The 18357-nt window shown below is 46.2% G+C and overlaps 1 protein-coding gene across 3 annotated transcripts in view; it reads left to right on the top strand.

Moving 5' to 3' along the window:
- WDR25 (WD repeat domain 25) overlaps nucleotides 1-18357 on the top strand; it is a 163743-nt gene that overhangs the window by 110434 nt on the left and 34952 nt on the right. The gene's annotated exons all lie outside the window — the stretch shown is intronic.

An 18357-nucleotide genomic window follows, 5' to 3' on the forward strand; every position in this document is an offset into this window, starting at 1 on the left:
TTTTGAAAGAACATTCTTGAGTTGTCAGACTTAAGATATCATAGGTGTAATTTTATGCAGCATATTACTAAAAATATTTGTTGAATACCTACTGTGCACAAATGCTTCCAGATGATATAAAATGAATCTGCTGGGTTACTCAAGGGAATAATGTGTGGATATAGCTGCTGGATTACGCAAGGGAATAATGTGTGGATACAGATAACTCTGGTACAGAGAATCAGGGTGTGTGTGTATGCACCTGTTTACATGCATACATGCTTGGGAGAGAGAGGAAGGGAGGGGGTGAGTGCTTTTAGCTTGCTGTGGGAAGGCTTCTTAGAGGAGTCACTGTTCCTGGGACTGAAAGGCTGGTTGTGATTTCCATCCCCATCCTTTACTGCAACCTGCTGTGCCTTTTACCATCACCACTTACTACGTGGCAGCTCCATCCTAGTTGTTCAGGCCAAAAACATCAGAATCAGCCCGGTCTCTGTTCGCATCATATCCCCATACCCAAACCATTAGCAAATTCTCTAAAACTTGGACACTTTTCCCCATGTCGGCTGTTGTAGCTTGCTGTTGTCTCTCACTGGGATGGTTGCAGGAGTTTCCCATCTGATCTCTCACTTTCCCCCTTGCCCCTTGCAGGCTCGTCTCAACACAGCAGCTAGATTGGTCTGTTACAGTGTGACTCAGACATGTTACTCTTCTTGTTGGAATCCTCCAGCCTCTGATCTTACAGTAAAAGAAAGCCAATGTCTCTGATGGTCCACAAGGCCTAAATGATCCTCTCTGGCCTGGGGGCGGGCCAGCATTTCTCATCAGTGCCAGTCCCACTAGGCTCCTTGCCTTCCCTGAACATACTAGCACATTCCTGCCTCAGGGCCTTTGCAATTGCTGCTCCCTCTGTCTGGAAGGCTCTTCTGCCTGTTTCCTACGCAGAGGCTTGCTGCCTCCTGTCACGGGGCTCTGATCACATGTTACCTCTCCAGTGAGGTACCCCCTGACCGCAACCCACTGGCATTCACTAGTCCCCTATGCTATTTCATTTTTCTCCATTGCATTTACTGTCATCTGACATATTATGGATTTTATGTGTTCATTCGTTTGCCTGTTTCCCTCCTCTAGAATGTAAACTCTTTGAGGGCAGGGATTTTTGTTTGCTGCTGACATCGAGCTTCTAGAACAGTGCCTGGCACATAGTAGGCACTGTGTGAATCAGATTAACTGAATGAATGAATGATGGAGGAAGACAGTCATGCAGAGAGTGCAGATATAGGAGGTGGGAACACAGGATATCTGTGGAGACTTGGCTGGGCATGAGCTCCACACAGCAAGGTGACCAGGGCAGAGAGTCTTTCAATGCTGTGTGTCTTGGTCTTAACGGTGGGGAGCCACGGGAGGTTTGTGAACATCTCCTGCCTTGGTCCTAGACAGGTGCAGCATCCAAGCAGGTCTGTCCTGAGTAGAGGCTGTCCATGTGTTCTAGAGGGAGGAGGGTGACACAGGCCTAGATTCCAGATTTGCCTTCCTGCTTCAGACTGGCTGGTACAGGAAGAACCTTTCCTGACGGGCAGAAGGGGCTGCTGTTTTTTTCAGCCTAAATGCAGAGACATTTTTTTTTTGACAAAGAATGGGAAGTTTTGTCCATACATGAGATCTTGCTTAAAGTACTCACAAGTGGGAGCATAGATAAATGTAGTCTTTAAAAAAAAAAAAATCACACATTTTTCTTTTACAAAGGAACTTTCTTATACAAATATTTGGAAAAGAGAGGAAATTACCCATAAAGAAGTGGACACAGTGGCATTAAAAAAAAAAACCTGCCAAAACACTTTATATTTAGGATATAAATACATGACAAGTGAAAGAAAACATTTGAACGTGCCTTGTGAACTGGAAACTCTTAGTCATACCATTTGAAGTGGGACCTCCTGAGCACCCAGCCCCTTCTGACAACCACGTCCCTTATGGGTGCACTCACTGTTTTTAGCCTCAAAGACCAAACACGTAAGAAATTGCTCACCAAGGACGCCATCTGATTTAAGCGTTTGTTAAAAATACTGGATTTTTTCCTAGGGCAGATGCCAGCTGATGAGCTCTGAAAATGCTGGGGGAGAAGCAATTAGAAGCAGATGTTGCTGTGACTGGTGTTGGCATGTTTGCGAGTCTCTCCCAAGATAGTAATGTGGCTAAGGGATCTGTGCAGTATTTGTTTTTACTTCCTTTCTACCAACAATCCTCCCCCGCTGGGTCACCGGGCTCATTCCATTTGCATCAGTTGGGCTCAGGGGACAACACTCTTTCCTGCTTTGACAGGTGTTGCCCATGTGTCTCAAATGAACTCGGCAGGAGGACCAGGGAGAAGGCACAGCCCCTGTCTTCCAGGGGCTCCCGCCTGCTGCTGCTCACTTCTCATCCCTGTGGGCTCCTGTGGCGCTGTCCCAGGTGCTGAACTCTCCGGCTCAGCCTGGGCATGTGTGTGAACATCCAGAAGCAAGCAGCTTGGCTTTTTCCAGCTGCCTTCAGGGTCCACGGTGGGAACCGCAGGTGGAAGTAGGAGGGACAAAGACCTTCGCTTAAACCAAGACAAGCCTTCCCTTTTAAATACAGTGGAGGGAATGTTTTGTTGTAAAAGTAATACGTAATCATATGACGACATTGGAAAATTCGGGTAAAGAGAGGTGGGGTAGTCCAAACAGCCAAAGTTAAACATTAGCAAAAATTTGATAGTCTTCTTTCTGGATTTTTTTCCTCTTGTGTGTTTTTTTAAAATATAAAAGCACTATTTGGTCTTATTTTTACATACAATTTTGTATTTTGCTTTTCATGTAGCATTAGAAGGATATTCTCTATTAGTGCAGACTCTCATGAGGTTTCAGGCATATTCCTTTGATTCATAGTGCTCCTCACTCACTGCCTCGCTTCTTCCCAGGACTCAGAGCAGTGTCTGGCATAGGCAGACACTCAGTAAGTATCTATGGATGAAGTGAATCAGATGAATGCTTTAACATATTAAACCATTTCCCTGTGTTAGATATGTAGGATAGTTCAAAAATGTTTTTGCCATTTAAAATGAATAGATGTGAGGATAGAGATCAGCATTCAGCAAACTATAGCCCGAGGCTAGTCCAGCTAACTGCCTGTTTTTGTAAATAAATTTTTATTGGAACACAGCTACACTCATTCATTTATGTATCACCTTTGGCTGCTTTTATACTACAGTAGCAGAGTGGAGCCATTGCAACAGAGGCCACACAGTTCACAAAACCAAAGATATTTAAGATCTGGCTGACCTTGGTATAGAGAGATGTGGTTCTGACATCTGTCACCCTATTGATTGTCAGGACTAATCCCCCCAAGCTGGCTGACAAGGTGAGTGTCTTACCCCATTCTGTGTTCGTTGCAGAAAACAGGTGCTCAGAGAATGTGTTTTCCAGGTGGGAACTGTTCCTTCAGTCAGGGGTGTATAAGTTGTTTCTCTCTCTTGTTATAATCTCTAAACAAACTACTAAGTTTGTTATTTACTTTATTACACATTCCACCGTAAGAAACATCTTTGTGCATATAGCTTTTTCCACATTTGGGATTTATTTCCTTAATCCTGACTCTCAGAATGAAGATTTCTGGGTCAAAGCAAGCCTACATTGTGAAGGTAAGGAGTAGGTTTCTGCTGACAGAACTGAGGCGAGTGAGGCCAGACAGCCTCTCTCTGGGATCTTAGGGCATGGTGAGTAGTTGGAACATAAAACTTTTTAGTTACTTTCTAGTCATGAGGCTTTATGATTCCTTAAATGTAGCCAAATGACGAGTGTCAGGATTCCAGACTTCTCTAGTCCAGCCCAATTCATTACCACAAATGGGCTGTTTGGCTCTCTGTCTCTTCTTCTTGGCTGATGTTGGCTGATCTCTCCGCCTTGGATTTGATGTTTGTAGCACATCTCGTCACTGCAGAGTGTCTGACTTCATCTCCAGAGGTCAGAAGGATGTGTTCTGCACAAGCCAGCTGTGTGTGCTTACTCAAAGCTGGCTTCCCACTGCTGCTGCAGCATCCTCTGACCTGTCTTCCTCCCAGCAGTCTGCTTGAACATGGGTGTGGTCTGGAACCCAAGATGCCTGTGGTCTGACCTTTACAGTATTGTGACGGTCAATTTCTCCAGGAGCCCCCTGAGCCTCTAGTGCCATTGGCCTGAGCTGCAGGAGACCTGGGCTCACGTCCTTCCTCTGTTACTTGCTTGGCTGGGTGATTTCAGGCACATTCCTTAAGCAAAAGCCTCTCTGGTCCATGACTTTTTAATTGGTATCGTAAAGTGGCAGTCCAAACACACCTCCAAAGTAGGGTTACTCTTGTTAGGATGCAGATACTGTTTCAGCAGCTCCGGGTGGGGATGAGACCCTGCATTTCTAACAAGCTCCCAGGAGATGAAGCAGGGGATACTATGTGGACAACATTTTGAGAAGCCAGGGCCCAGAGGGCCTCTGAACTTAGAAGTCCCTTGCTTCTCTCATATGAACCTTATCCTCAGTTAGCCTGCACCATCTGTGACCTATCTCAGGGACATGATCACTCTTGACTCTTACTTGCCTTTGAGTGCTTTTATCCACAGGTGTTTCTTTACAGCCGCCTGGTGTGGGAGCCCGGCATCTCTATGCCTGGCATCCCTGGCAGGGCCCAGACCAGAGCAGGTGTTCAGGGTAACCTGGAGTAAGCTGATGGAGTCAGCCGCCACTCTCTTTGCAATAGAGGCCTGTAGGAGCACCCACCTGCCTGCAACCTCAGGGACAGTGGCCACCCTGGGATCTACATAGAGGGTGTGGTCCCTCTGACAAATGGGATATGAAGGCTAACTGGAATTCAGCCATAGTGAGTCATTCCAGAAGTGTGGACAGAGGCAGGAGGACTTGGGAGACCCTGTGTCAGATGAGATATAGTGTGGCCATCCAGGCACTGTTGGTCTCTGCTAAGACTGAGCTCCTCTGCTTCCTGGTGTTTGGTGGATAACAGAGTTATGAGTCTCCTGCATGTCCAGCCTTGCAGTGCTGTGGCTCTGTGCCCAGCACGGAATGGAAGCTGTGGAGTTGCAGGAGAAGCCTAAGACATGGACTCAGCCGTACTGGGCCTTCTAGTGGGGTGGGAAATGTTCCAAGGGAGTCACCTTCAAGTTCACTTTAAGATGACTATGTATTTTGAACCAAAAGTTAGGGTAGGTAATAAAAAGAACTTCTCCTTTTGTAACATGAATGAGATTTGTTAAGAAAGCTCACATAGAGGCTTAAAACTCACATTGCAAATTTAGTGAATCACCTTTTTTGCAGGACTACATTATGGACCCCCAACCTCAGCAGATTACCTCTCAGTTAAGGCAAGATTGAATGCTGAAAATTGGAGCAGCCCTGGAGAATGTAGGACGCGTGGCTCCCAGAGCTGGGAGCCTGGACTCTGCCCCAGTTCCTCTCTTTCTGTGTGTAGGGTGACATTGGGCAGGCTGGGGACGGAGTGGTTCTTTTGCTGTCGAGCTCCTACTCTGCGCCTGAGAAAGAGTTGCAGATGCGTTCAGCTCTGCCAACTCTGCTCCTCCAGGGCCCCGCTGTACCTCTAAAACTCCAATTCCCCGCTCGCTCTGGGACTCTCATGATAAAACCAGCTCTGACAGGCTAGCTCACTTTCTCCAGCACACCCTGGTGTCACGTTGACACTAATCATCAATATTTCATGCTTGTTTCACATCTTTCTTTCTACTTTTATTATTATTTTTAAGTTTATAAAGGGACATCTTGACTTCCAGATTTTGACTTGGTTTCTTGACCTCCTTCTCTAGCTTTGTCCCATACCCTCTGTAACCACGTGTTCTAACATGCAGGTGACAGGGGAGTGGATGACTCACCCTTGGGCCTGTGTGGGTCCTCAGCTCAGCTTCCTACAATCCCAACCCATCACTAGTATGCTGTAGCATTCTGGTAGCGTGTAGACTCCCTGAGGGAAAGAGTTGTGCCTCATTTACCATGGTATTCCCAGCATCCAGCATACTGCCAAGCACATAGTAGGGAGGGAGGGGAGGCTGGATGGGCACAAACTGTCACATGAATGACTTATAGCTTTTTTTTTTTTTTGAGACGAAGTTTTCCTCTTATTTGCCCAGGATTGAGTGCAATGGCGCCATCTCGGCTCACCACAACCTCCGCCTCCTGGGTTCAAGCTATTCTCCTGCCTCAGCCTCCTGAGTAGCTGGGATTACAGGCATGCACCACCACGCCCAGCTAGTTTTTTGTATTTTTATAGACAGGGTTTCTCCATGTTGGTCAGGCTCGTCTCGAACTCCCAACCTCAGGTGATCTGCCTGCCTCGGCCTCCCAAAGTGCTGGGATTACAGGCATGAGCCACCACGCCTGGCTGACTTATAGCTTTAATCAAGACAGATTCTTAAAATCACAACTGATTAGCCCAGCCAGTTGAATGGAGGCTGGGCCACTGTCATAAATTTGCCTATCTCCTTCCCCTCCTGTGAGCATCCTTCTTGGATGGGAGTAATCGCAGGATGGTAGTGATAGGAGCTGGTAAAGCAGCAGATGGTGGCTGGGCTGACCTGGCCTGACTGGTCTAGGGCACGGGCCATAGCTACCAAGGGAGCATTAGAAAGTATTCCTGCCCATGGTGGCCTAGGCATTGAGGTTTTGAAAACTCTGCAGGTGATTCTAATATATAGCCAGAGTTGGGGGCCATGGTGTGGGTACCTAGTGAAAATTCTGCCCCAGTGGGTGAGAACATTTTTGAAATTTGCACTCCTGTGATGGTGGCCGTCCGAGAGACAGCTTCACCTACTTGGTTGAAAGTACCATCAGTTTTATGGCATCGTAGGCAGGTTACTTATTTGCCCTAATGAGATTTTGATTATTTCCATTTGTCTCTTTCATGTTTTATATTAAAAAGGCTTTTTATTTGGACTTTTTATACTTTCCACAATACTGACTAAGCTCTGCCACAAGCTAAACTTTGTATACAGATGAGAGTAGGAGCCTAATGGAGGCAAAGACAGGGGGCCGAGGCTGTTCCTTGTCTTTCCTGGCTCCCATTTCCTCATCCATCAAGTGGGGGCGTGGTGGAGTGCCTGGTGATCTTGAGGGCCCCTTTCAGCAGCCAGTGCTGATGACTGGCTGCCTCCTGCGGGCATCATGCCGTGCAGGCTGTGTACGCATTGGCTCATTTCCCTGTGGCCATCCTGGGAGGTGGACTGGGTGCTGCCGTCATCCCCCTTCCTCTCTCAGGGCCCTGAGGCTTGGAGGGGCTCAGTTATACACCACGAGCACACGGCTAGTTTGTAGTAGGGTAAGACCGTGAACTGGGGTGGTTTGATGCTCAAACCCTTATAATTCCTCTTGTTCACAGTGTGAATTCAGCATTGGTCTTAAATGAACATGCAGTCATGTACCACATAATGACGTTTTGGTCAGTGTCAGACCACATATAAGACAGTGATCCTGTAAGATTATAATAAAACTGAGAAATTCACCTAGTGATCACCTGCAGTGTTCAGTACAGTTGCCTCCCACCCAGATGTATAGCCTAGGAGCTGTAGGCTAGACCACTAGCCTAGGTGTACGTAGGCTATGGCATTGAGGTTTGTGTAAGCACATGATGTCACACAATGACAAAATTGCCTCATGATGCATTTCCCAGACTATCCCTGTCATTAAGCAACACATGACTAAAGATTGGTTAGTGAGGGCTGTGGGTTTTGTTCTTGGGGAAGCCTACATAGACAGCCCTGGCATTCACATGTTCACTGAGTACTGCCACGTGCATCTCTGTGCCTGGTGTCAGGACCTGGCCATGGATGGGACAGTGGTGGGTTTTGTTCTGAGGGACCACAGCCCTGTAACCTTAGGCCTGAAAATGGAACCCAACGTATCTGTGAGAGCAGCCTTCCTGCCCCCCTCCCCCTAGTATTGGCAAGGAAACTAATTCTAAAAAGTTCAGCTCTCGGTGCAGGGTGGGCAGCCATTGAGGGGACCGGATCTGAAGCCAGGTCTTCCTCTAATTTCTGCTTCTCCCTCTAATTTCTGCTTCTCCCTATTGCAGGAAGAGAACGTATTTCATTTATCCATGTCACAAACTTTTTCTGAACCCCCACCAGAAACCAAGCATTGTTGTCCCACGGCATGTGGCAACAAAATCCAGTTAGACAGTCTGTGTCTTAAAGCTGTAGAAGGGACTGCTGAGAACATCTATTTCTTTCAATGTTCAGTTGATCCATCAGCTTCGCTGGATGCCTTCACGATTGGCTGGGGAGTCCCTGTGCATCTCCTGGGGTGTCTATAAGTCTTAGGCAGAAGTGGGCCATTGGTCCCCAGAATCTGGAACCTCAGAGACCTGCCCTGCAACCCAGTCCTCCTCTTCAGCCTTACTCTGCACCACTTTCACTGGGACTGGGTAAGAAGACCCCTGTTTAAAACCCACACATGAGCTGCCAGCAAGATCAGTGGATGACAATGGGAAGCCATGGCACTCAAGAGGGCGATCTTTCAAGACTTTCATTAACACCCACCTCATTTGATAACTTTTGCCCTTAAAAATGCAGCAGGGAATTTCGGAAGATGTAAAGCAGGTTCTTTGGACCTGTACTGATTCTATAAATACGATGTTTCTGTAATTCTGATTTACAAATCTTCTATAATACATGTTGCCACTAAAATAAACTCTCTGCTGCACTGAACATGCTTCTCCTTAAGGTTTTTTAAATTTTCATTTTTTTGCAATTGATTTATAATTCTTTTACTTGAAAACTTATTTTAGCCTTGCCATAACTAATAGCATCCAAAAAATCATGGGTTTGATGCCCTAGTTATTTTTTTGTCTTAATATATTTTAAAGTAACTAAAAATGGTTTTTAGAGACATGGTCTCGTTCTGTCACCCAGACTGGAATGCAGTGGCATGATCATATCTCACTGCAGCCTCAAACTCCTGGGCTCAAGGGATCCTCCAGCCTCAGCTTCTCTAGTAGCTTGGACTACAGGCGCCTGCCACCATGCCTGGCTAATTTTTAAATTATCTGTAGAGAAGGGGTCTCGCTATGTTGTGGAGGCTAGTCTTGAACTCCTGGCCTCAAGCGATCCTCCTGCCTCAGCCCAAAGTGCTGGGATTACAAGTGTGAGCCACTGTATTGGGCCTAAAGTAAATACTCATTAAATGTTTTTTGGTAACAGCTTTATTCTGTATTGTACAATTCACTCATTCACTCAGTTCTTAGAATGTTTGCAGAGTTCTGCAACCACAGCAGTCAGTTTAGAACATTTTCATCACCCCCAAAAAAGCCATGTTTTTTAGCAGCCACTCTATCCCCCTAGTCCCCTAGTCTCTGGCAACCTCAAATCTACTCTGTCTCTATAGATTTGTCCGTTATGGACATTTTATATAAATGGTCTTTTGTGACTGACTGACTTCTTTCACTTAACATAATGTTTTCAAGATTCATTCATATTGTAGCCTATATCAGGACTTCATTCTTGTATTTTATGTTTTTCTAATTAGACTTTATTTTTTTAGAGGACTTTTATGTTCACAGAAAAAATTTAGCAGAAGGGATAGAGATTTCCATTTATCCTCTGCCTGTGCTTATGCACAGGCTTCCCGTAATCATTCTGCATTAGAGTGGTCCATCTGTTATAGACGGTGAACCACAGTGACACATGGTTGTCACTCAGAGTCCATAGTTTACGTTAGGGTTCACTTTTGATGTTGTACATCCTATAGGTTTGGACAAACGTTTAATGAGATGTACAACAGACTGGATGTTTGTGTCCTCTCCAAAATTCCTATGTTGAGGCCCTAATGTGATGATATTAGGAGGTAGAGTATTGGGTGGTAATTAGGACATGAAGGCAGAGCCCATAAGACTGGTAATAGTGTCCCTGTAAGAAGAGACACTAGAGAGATGAATCTCTCTCCACCATGTGAAGAAACAGTGAGAAGATAGATGACTGCAAACCTGCAAGAGTGCCTTCGTTAGACACCACCTCTGTTTCTGTTGAGATATCCTCAAGCTGAAAGATTCTTTCCTAAGCTGTATCCATGCTGCTAAACTCATAAAAAGCATTCTTAAGTATTTATTTCTTATTTTGGGGGACAGGGTCTCACACTCTCTCCCAGGCTGGAGTGCAATGCTGTGATCACAGCTCACTGCAGCCTCAAAGTCCTGGGCTCAAGGGATCCTCCCATCTTGGCCTCCCAAATGCTGGGATTATAGGCATGAACCACCACACCCAGCAGTATTCTTGATTTTTGTTACAGTGTTGTTGATCGCAAGCAGCTCTTTTTGGTCTTTCCTTAGAATTTCTACCTGTAGAATTTCTACAGTGCCCTTCTGTTCTTTCGGGTTGTCTGCTTTTTCCATTAGAGCCCTTAGTGTGTTGATCATAGTTGTTTTAAATTTTCAGTCTGATAATTCCATCATCACTGCCATATCTGAGTCTGGTTCTGATGCTTTCTCTTCAAGCTATATCTTTTGCCTTTTAGTATGCCTTATAATTCTTTCTTGCTAGCCAGACAAGATGAGCTAGGTAAAAGGAACTGCTATAAAAAGGACTTTAGTAATGTAGTATAGTGTCAGTGGGGGCGGGGAAGCATCTTGCGACTAGGTTAGTCTTTTAGAGTCTGTGCTTCTGGACTGTGAGCTCACACTTACTTCTTAGTCCCTTCTCCCCTTTAGATAGGACAGACAGCTAGAATGGGCTGGAGCTAGGTGTTTTCTTTCTCCACATAGAAGGCTAGAGGTGCAGGAATTAGGTATTTCCCTTCTCCCATGTGGAAGGCTGGAGCCAGTGGGGTTGGGTATTCCCCTTCCCCCAGGTCAGCTAGGCTGTGATGAACCCAGCAAGTTAGACTCTGGCTAACTAATTTCTCTGCAGGACAGACCCGCAGAATGCTCTTTGGGAGGCTGGCTGAGGCAGGAGGATTGCTTGAGGCCAGGAGTTAGAGACCAGCCTGGGCAACATAGCGAGATCCTGACTCTACAAAAACAAACAAACAACATAGCAAGATCCTGACTCTACAAAAATAAATAAATAAAAAGAAGAAGAACAGAATGCTCTGTTATATTTCAAAGTAGTTCCTTTTCTTTTTTTGCTGGAAACATAAGGGGATTTTCTCCAGTCTTCTCTGTGAGAACCTGGAGGTAAAATGCACAAAATTTTGGGGGCCACTGATGACCAGGTCTTCCATAGTTTTTAATCTCTCTGAGTTATCCACAATGAGCCTCTAGCAATTTGTCAATTATAATTCCATTTCCTGGCCCTGGTTCCTGTGGAAATTTCTGCTCCAATACCTTGTGATTGTCTATTCACCTGTCTGTGTCTCCAATTTTGAAGGCAGCAGTTTGCCTTGTGATCTCACTTCTTTTATGGATCTAAAAAGAGTTTTACAGTTTGTTCAGCTTTTTACTTGTTGTTTTGATTTATAAGCTCCTTACATGCCAGACCAGCAACAAGAAGTCTTCCACTTCTTTTTATGACCAAATAATATTCGATTGTATGGATATACACATTTTGTTTCTCCATTCTCTAGTCACTGGACATTTGCATTGTTTCCATTTATGGACATTTCTTTTTAAATTTTTATGTGGACATATGTTTTCATTTCTCTTGGTTCTTCCTAGAAGTGGAATTGCAAAGTCATATGGTTGGTAGCTGTACGTGTAAGCTTTTGAGAAACTGCCAGACTGTTTTCTAAAGTGGTTGCACCGTTTTATATTCCCACCACCAATGTATGAGGGTTCTGATTTTTCCATATTCTCACCAACACTTGTTCTAACTTGTCTTTTGTATTATACCTATCCTAGTGGGTACAAAGTGGTATCTTGTTTGATCTCCTTGAGGTTTGATATAGAACTATTCAGATTGTATATTTCTTTTTGAGTGAGACTTGGTAGCTGCATGCCTCAAAGAATTGGTTCATTTCATCTAAGTTGTGAAACTTAATGTACATAAACTGATTTGTAATATTCTCTTTTTCTTTTGATATTTTTAGATCTTGTCTCCTCTTTCATTACCAGTAATGGTATTTGTGTCTTTTTTCTTAGTCATTGTGACTAAGAAAATCTTATTAATCATTTCAAAGAAATACTGACTTTCTCCCCTTTTTTCTACTTCCTTAATTTCTGCTCTAATTTTATTTTCTTCTGTCTGCTTGCTTTGGATTTAATTTGCTTTTCTTTTTCTAATTTCTTAAGGAGGCAAGTTAGGCCATTGATTTGAGATTTTTTTTCATGTAAACATTTTAATGCTACACATTTTCCTCTCAGCACTGTTTCATCTGTATCCCAGAAATTTTAATTATAATATGCTGGCTGTATTTTAATTTTAATCCAATTACAAATACTTTCTCATTCTCTTTAGACTTTCTCTTTGACATATGGGCTATCTAGAAGTGTATTGTTTAATTTTCAAGCATGTGGAAACATGTGGAGATTTGCCAGATTATCTTTTTTTTTCTTTTTTCTTTTCTTTTCTTTTCCCTCCCTCCCTTCTTTTCTTTTCTTTCTCTTCTCTTCTCTTTTCTTTTTTTTCTCTTTTCTTTTCTTTCTGACAGAGTCTCTCTCTGTCCCCTAGGCTGGAGTACAGGGTTGTGATTTTGGCTTACTACAAACTCTGCCTCCCAGATTCCAGCAATTCTCATGCCTCAGCCTCTGGAATAACTGGGACTACAGGCGTGCGCCACCACACCCAGCTAATTTTTGTATTTAGTAGAGACAGGGTTTCACCGTGTTGATCAGGCTGGAAGATCTCTTTCTATCATTAATTTCCAGTTTAATCCTGGTCAGAAAACATACTTTGTATTTCAGTTCTTCTAAATCTGCTAAGGTTAGCTTTATGGCCCAGGATACAGCTTGCTATGTTGAATGTTCCCTCTTCTCTGTGCATTTTGCTGTTGCTGGGCAGTGTGTTCTATAAATGGCAGTTTGGTCAATTGGTTGAAGGTGGTGTCTGTTCTTTTACATCCTTGCTGTTTTTTTTTTTTTTTTTTTATCTATTTATTCTTTCAGTTACGGAGAGAGGAGTGTTGACATTTCCAGGTATAATTGTGGATTTGTGTATTTTTCTCTTCAGTTCTGTGATTTTTTGCTTCATATACTTTGAAGCTGCCAGAGCAGCTCTACTGGGGTCCTGCTCTCAGGTCAAAGCTGTTAGAGAAAATCAGAAAATAGAAAAAAAAAAAAAAGAAATTGGGTTCCCACCTCTCTACTAGTCACTTCTCTGAGTTTTTTTCTCTCTCTCCCAAGCCACGTGCTTGTTTCCTTTTTAAGTCCTTAGGGAGTTGCTTTTTGTATTTTGTCCAGAATTTCAGTTGTCATCAGTGGAGAGGTGGGCTGTAGGAGGTGTGTTCCAGTTTAGCCTTAGGTTGATTTTGAACATATTTTTCTTTTTCCCTTGCATTTCCCTTCTTTTTGGCTAGACGTCACCTGCCCTCCAAGTCTCCACTGATGTCTCCTCTCCAGGAAATCTTCCCAAGCCTGACTGGATTGGGTGTCTCCCCACCCCGCCAGGTGATACTGCTTCCACAGCCTGACAGCCTGGGTTGTAGCTCCTGGTTGTCCCCAACTGGGATGTGAGCTCCGTGAGGGCGGGGAGACAGGATGGCCTCTTCCAACCTGGTATCCCCAGACCCTGTGTGTGCTGGCACATGGTCAGCAGTTCAGTCACTGTTTCTTGAATAAGTGATTGTACCAACCTCCATGGACCTGCCATATAACTCTGCAAAGATTGTATGACTTTATGGAAGTTCATGCAATTCAATTTGTGCCCCAGCAAATAGATTCCCAGTTTCAGGAGGGTGTTGATGACTGTGTGGTTTTAAGCACACGGATGTTCCATGTACCCTGTCAGCGGGCAGGCTTCCTGGCAGCCACAGCCTTTTCTCACACCACTGAAGGAAGACTGTTTGGCGCTTCTCCGCAAATCTGGTGCGGAGGCTGCAGAGGGAGATGGATGTGCTGAAAGGAGACCGAGGGCCACATTCCGTAATGAGCGGGCCATCGTCATGCCCAGTTCAGAAGGGAGACGAGGAGTGAATAGCTCTCCTTACCCTCTGCATTCCCCTTTTCCACCAAGCAGGTTTCTTGGTTTTTAATTACAGTCTTTGTGTTGAATTTTTTTTCTTTTCAAAACGGTCTGGTTTTCTGGCTTGCCTCACTTGTTTGCTCATTGAACGCTGTGGAGCACCTGCCATGTACAAGATGTCTTCCTAATTTAGAGGATTCAGAGAAGCTGCAGGAGATGCCTCTTGCCCTGCTGCTGGCACCACCTCCACCCAGTTGCTGGCCCAGCCAGAAACCTCTGCAGCAGCTTTAGGGTCTCCCTTCCCCACTACCCCAATTCCCTGTGTCCTCCTCTTCCAGGGCCAACACGTGAGGTTGTGCAGGCTGTCCAGTACAGAGAGGCATCTGGCTGAGGGGTAGGTGGGGTCTGGATTCCATTCCATGCCCTTGATTTGGGGTGGTTTCTACTTGAAGGGCTATCTTTCTCTAATAGGAACCAAGGTGCCATGCAGGCCAGTGGCAGCCCTGTCCCTCACCTTCTGTCTTTTACTTGGTCTAGGTGGGGCTGTGAGCCGATGAGAGGGCTTGTGGTGGGGTCCCTCTGTGACTTGGGTGCAAGCAGGGTGTAGAGTTAGCAAAAAAGGACCTTGGAGAGCTGGAGACCCAAGTGCTGCCCACAACTTCAGACTGGAGGGTGAGGCGGTTGTTCTCTAGATGCTCATTTCAATTAGAAAAGGAATACGTGCTCTTTGTTGGCTACTTGAGAAATGGAAAAATATAAAGAAGATAACCCATTAAACTTCAGCCCAGCCATAACTACCATTGACAGTTGGTATTCTTCATTCAGTTGTTTTATGCATATATATTTACATTTTTATATAATTGTCCGTCAGCTTAATATAATATCATTAGCATTTCCCACATTGTTAAAAGGTTTTGGATGCTATAATTTTTAATAATTACCCAATATATTATTCCAAGATGTATTTAACCAGTCCTCTATTGTTGGGTGTTTATAAGATTTCCAGTGGCTCCCTTATTACAACACTAAGGCAAACATCTCTGCACATTAATTCCTAAATGCAGAATGAATCCAAGGGTAAGCATGGTTGTTAGGTTCTGGAAACCACTGCCTGCTTTCTTCCAGAAGGGATTGCCAGCTAACCCTGAAGAATGGGGTTCATTGGTTAGTTTGCTTTTTTTTTTTTTTTTGAGATGGAGTCTTGCTCTATTGCCAGGCTGGAGTGCAGTGGTGCGATCTCGGTTCACTGCAACCCCCGCCTCCCAGGTTCAAGCAATTCTCCTACCTCAGCCTCCCAAGTAGCTGGAATTACAGGCACATGCCCCCAAATCCAGCTAATTTTTGTATTTTTAGTAGAGACAGGGTTTCACCATTTTGGTCAGGCTGGTCTTGAACTCCTAACCTTGTGATCTGCCCCCCTCGGCCTCCCAAAGTGCTGAGATTACAGGTGTGAGCCATCACGCCTGGTCAGTTAGCTTATTTTCAGTGTAGTTGAGACTTAGGCATGTTCCCCTCCGTCCTGGAGGAAGGCTCTGGTACAGAGAGATGAACTGGAGATGGGGTGGTGGCTGAGGAAGCAGGGTGGGTGTAGGGAAGAAAGGCACCTTCTTCTCAAGGCAGGAAGGAGGCAGGGATGATGGATGGGGCAGATGGGCCACAGGAGGCTGCCTTCCTTCCAGAGCTCCTGTCCTGGGCTGTTGATGGGTCCCAGGGGGTGAAGTTTGCTGTGTTCTGCTTTGCCCCCAGTCCTTGCTAATCAGCCCAGCCAAGCATCTCAGAACTCAAAGGGGTGACCAGCTTTCACTGCGTGCCTCGTGAATGTAGATTTAAGTGTTTGGAGTCAGGTGGGATACAAGGACTGGAAATCGATAGTTGATGAGGAGACAGAGCTGTCCCCTAGATGGGGGATGGTATAAGCGTTGGGAAATGGCGTCCTGCAGCCCCCCCAGCCCCACCCCACACAGAGGTTCCCTGGAACCTGGTTGCTGTCTTCCCAGAGGTGCCACAGCTCTCCTCCCCTCCTTCTCGTACCTCCAGGTCCTCTCTGTGCACCAAGGAGGAGGACGAGCCTGACTGGATGGGGCAGCTCCCTGCTGGTGCACTGTGTGTGCTCCTGGTGTGGACACTGGAGGGGCCTGAGAGTGGGGTGGCTTGCTCACCCTCACCTGTGCCTTGCTGCAGTTCTGTGTGGTTCAGGGCCTGCGGGGGCCAAGGGGAGACCCTGCCCTAATTCAGTGGCCAGGAGGCAGGCCACCTCGTCTCTTCTGCTCCGTCTTCCAGGGACCGAGGAGAGTGAAGCAGCTCTGACTGTGGAGGGTGGAGAAGCATGGATAGGGATGGTCACATGGAGGCACGCTGGGCATGGGGCATTCTCTGTGGCCCAGCCCATGGCCAGTGCACCACAAAGTGGCCTTTTTTGGTCCTTGTTGACCCTGTGCCTCATCGGGTCTATGCCCCGAGAGATAGACCCCTCCCCTCAGTGCCCTAGTTCGTTTCTCTGGGGCTCTGTTCAGAGTAGTCCTGAGCCTCTGTCCATTGTCCTATGTGGCTTCTTGGGGGTTGAGAGTACAGGGAGGAGGCAGCTGCAGGTGGTGCTGCAAGGCAGGGGCCTGGGCGCTCCAGAGTTGGGCTGTGCTTGCAGGTGGCTACATTGTTAGAGCCCAGTTTTAATTCGTGGCTCCACTATAAAGTGAGGAAAACCAATTGTTCACTTGAGAGGATCAACACATAGATACATGTGTAATTGTCTATTTCTGCTTCTCTTACTTTCCCTTGTGTTTTGTATCCATAATTTAAAATTTCACAGTCTTCAACATGACAGTTTCTCTGTGGGTATGTTTAGATTCAATTCAAATTCAGCAAGCACTAATTGAGCAGCTACTTTGTGCACTGGGCGACCTGGTGTAGTGCATGGTACAGAGGGGTCAGGCTCGAATGTCAGGCCACGAAGTTGATTTGACAGTGGCTCTGTCTCCACCTCCCTTCATGATCGTGGGCAGGACACGTCACCTCTCTCACCTCATGTCCTCAGCTGTGCAGTGCAGCTGGTGAGCCCGACTTCCCCAAGTGGTCACTAGGATTAAGGAGGTCACATGTAAGGCACCTAGCAAGAGGCATGGCACTTAAGAGTGTTCAGTACATGCTCCTGGCCATCTTGATGTTTTCAGAAGATGATCACAACAGGGCTGTGCCCTCCACAAGCTCACAATTGGCCATCATGAACTGTCTTTGGTTTTGCTAAAAGTGGAGCAGAGATTGTACCTTCCCCCAAGCCAGGCAGCATACCTGACCAAAATGTCAAGTGCTGTGCTTTTCGGCTAATGATGTTCTAACCCAGTGTGATAACATAGGTCATCTCAGGCTGATCAGAAGCTCAGATACACGTTCTCCCATGTCTTTGATTAATTTTTAAAAGGGAGAAGTGAATTAATTATTGCTGAATAAGTGCAGATGCTCAGGATGTGGGGGAAAAGAACCTAAAATGGGAACTTCGGAGCTGTCACTGTGGGAACCCCTGCCTAAGGCACCCCAGGAGCTGTCAGAGGTCCTATGATTCCCACATGGCAACAAGCCAGTAAATACCCTCCAAGACAGAGGAAGGTGCAGCTCAGCCCCTCCTGACAGATGGAGAACCCAAGGACCAGAGAATGGGAGCATTGAATGTGGGGGCTCACAAGGGCCTGTGGGGCCTTTTCCTTGGGGGAGGAGGCTGTGAAATGGTCCCTCAGGCAACTCATAGAGGACGGTGCAGTCTTCCTGGAGCTGTGCAGGAGACAAGGGCCAGTTTCCTCTCACTCTCCAGGAGCCCCCAGGAAGCCCCCCTCCCCTGTCCCCATCTACCACCCCTTGGCAGATCCTGTCCCCTATCCCTCCCCAGTCTAGGCCCCATGACCTGTCCCCAGACAGCTCTTTGGGCTGTATGTTGGGGCTCACACCTAGGAAGGCGGTCCTTGAGGGATGCATTCTGCTTCTGCTTAGACCCAGTGGAAGTGCCTCAGCCATGGTCCCTAGAGAGTTGTGGGAGGTGCAGGCAGAACTCCCCACAGTGGCTGGCCCTTGCCCTCCCACTTGGCTCTGAGCCTGGTGCCATCCTCCTCTCTGCGTTGTCCAAGGGACAGTTTCACAACCTCCCTGCTTAAGGGGAAAGGCCCAAGGCTCTCATGAGCCCCACACATTTGGCGCCATCATTCCCTGGTGCTGTTTCCCGTCTGTCAGGAAGGTCCTGAACACCATGACCAGGCCTGCGTGGAGCACAACCCCCGATCATTAGCTGGGAATGGCTCTAGCGAGGCCTTCCTGCTGCGAGTAGTCTGCTCCCTCTCCT

The sequence above is a fragment of the Aotus nancymaae genome, unplaced genomic scaffold, assembly GCF_030222135.1.
Source record: "Aotus nancymaae isolate 86718 unplaced genomic scaffold, 86718_ANA_hifiasm-v0.15.2.pri h1tg000011l, whole genome shotgun sequence".
Taxonomy (NCBI): domain Eukaryota; kingdom Metazoa; phylum Chordata; class Mammalia; order Primates; family Aotidae; genus Aotus; species Aotus nancymaae.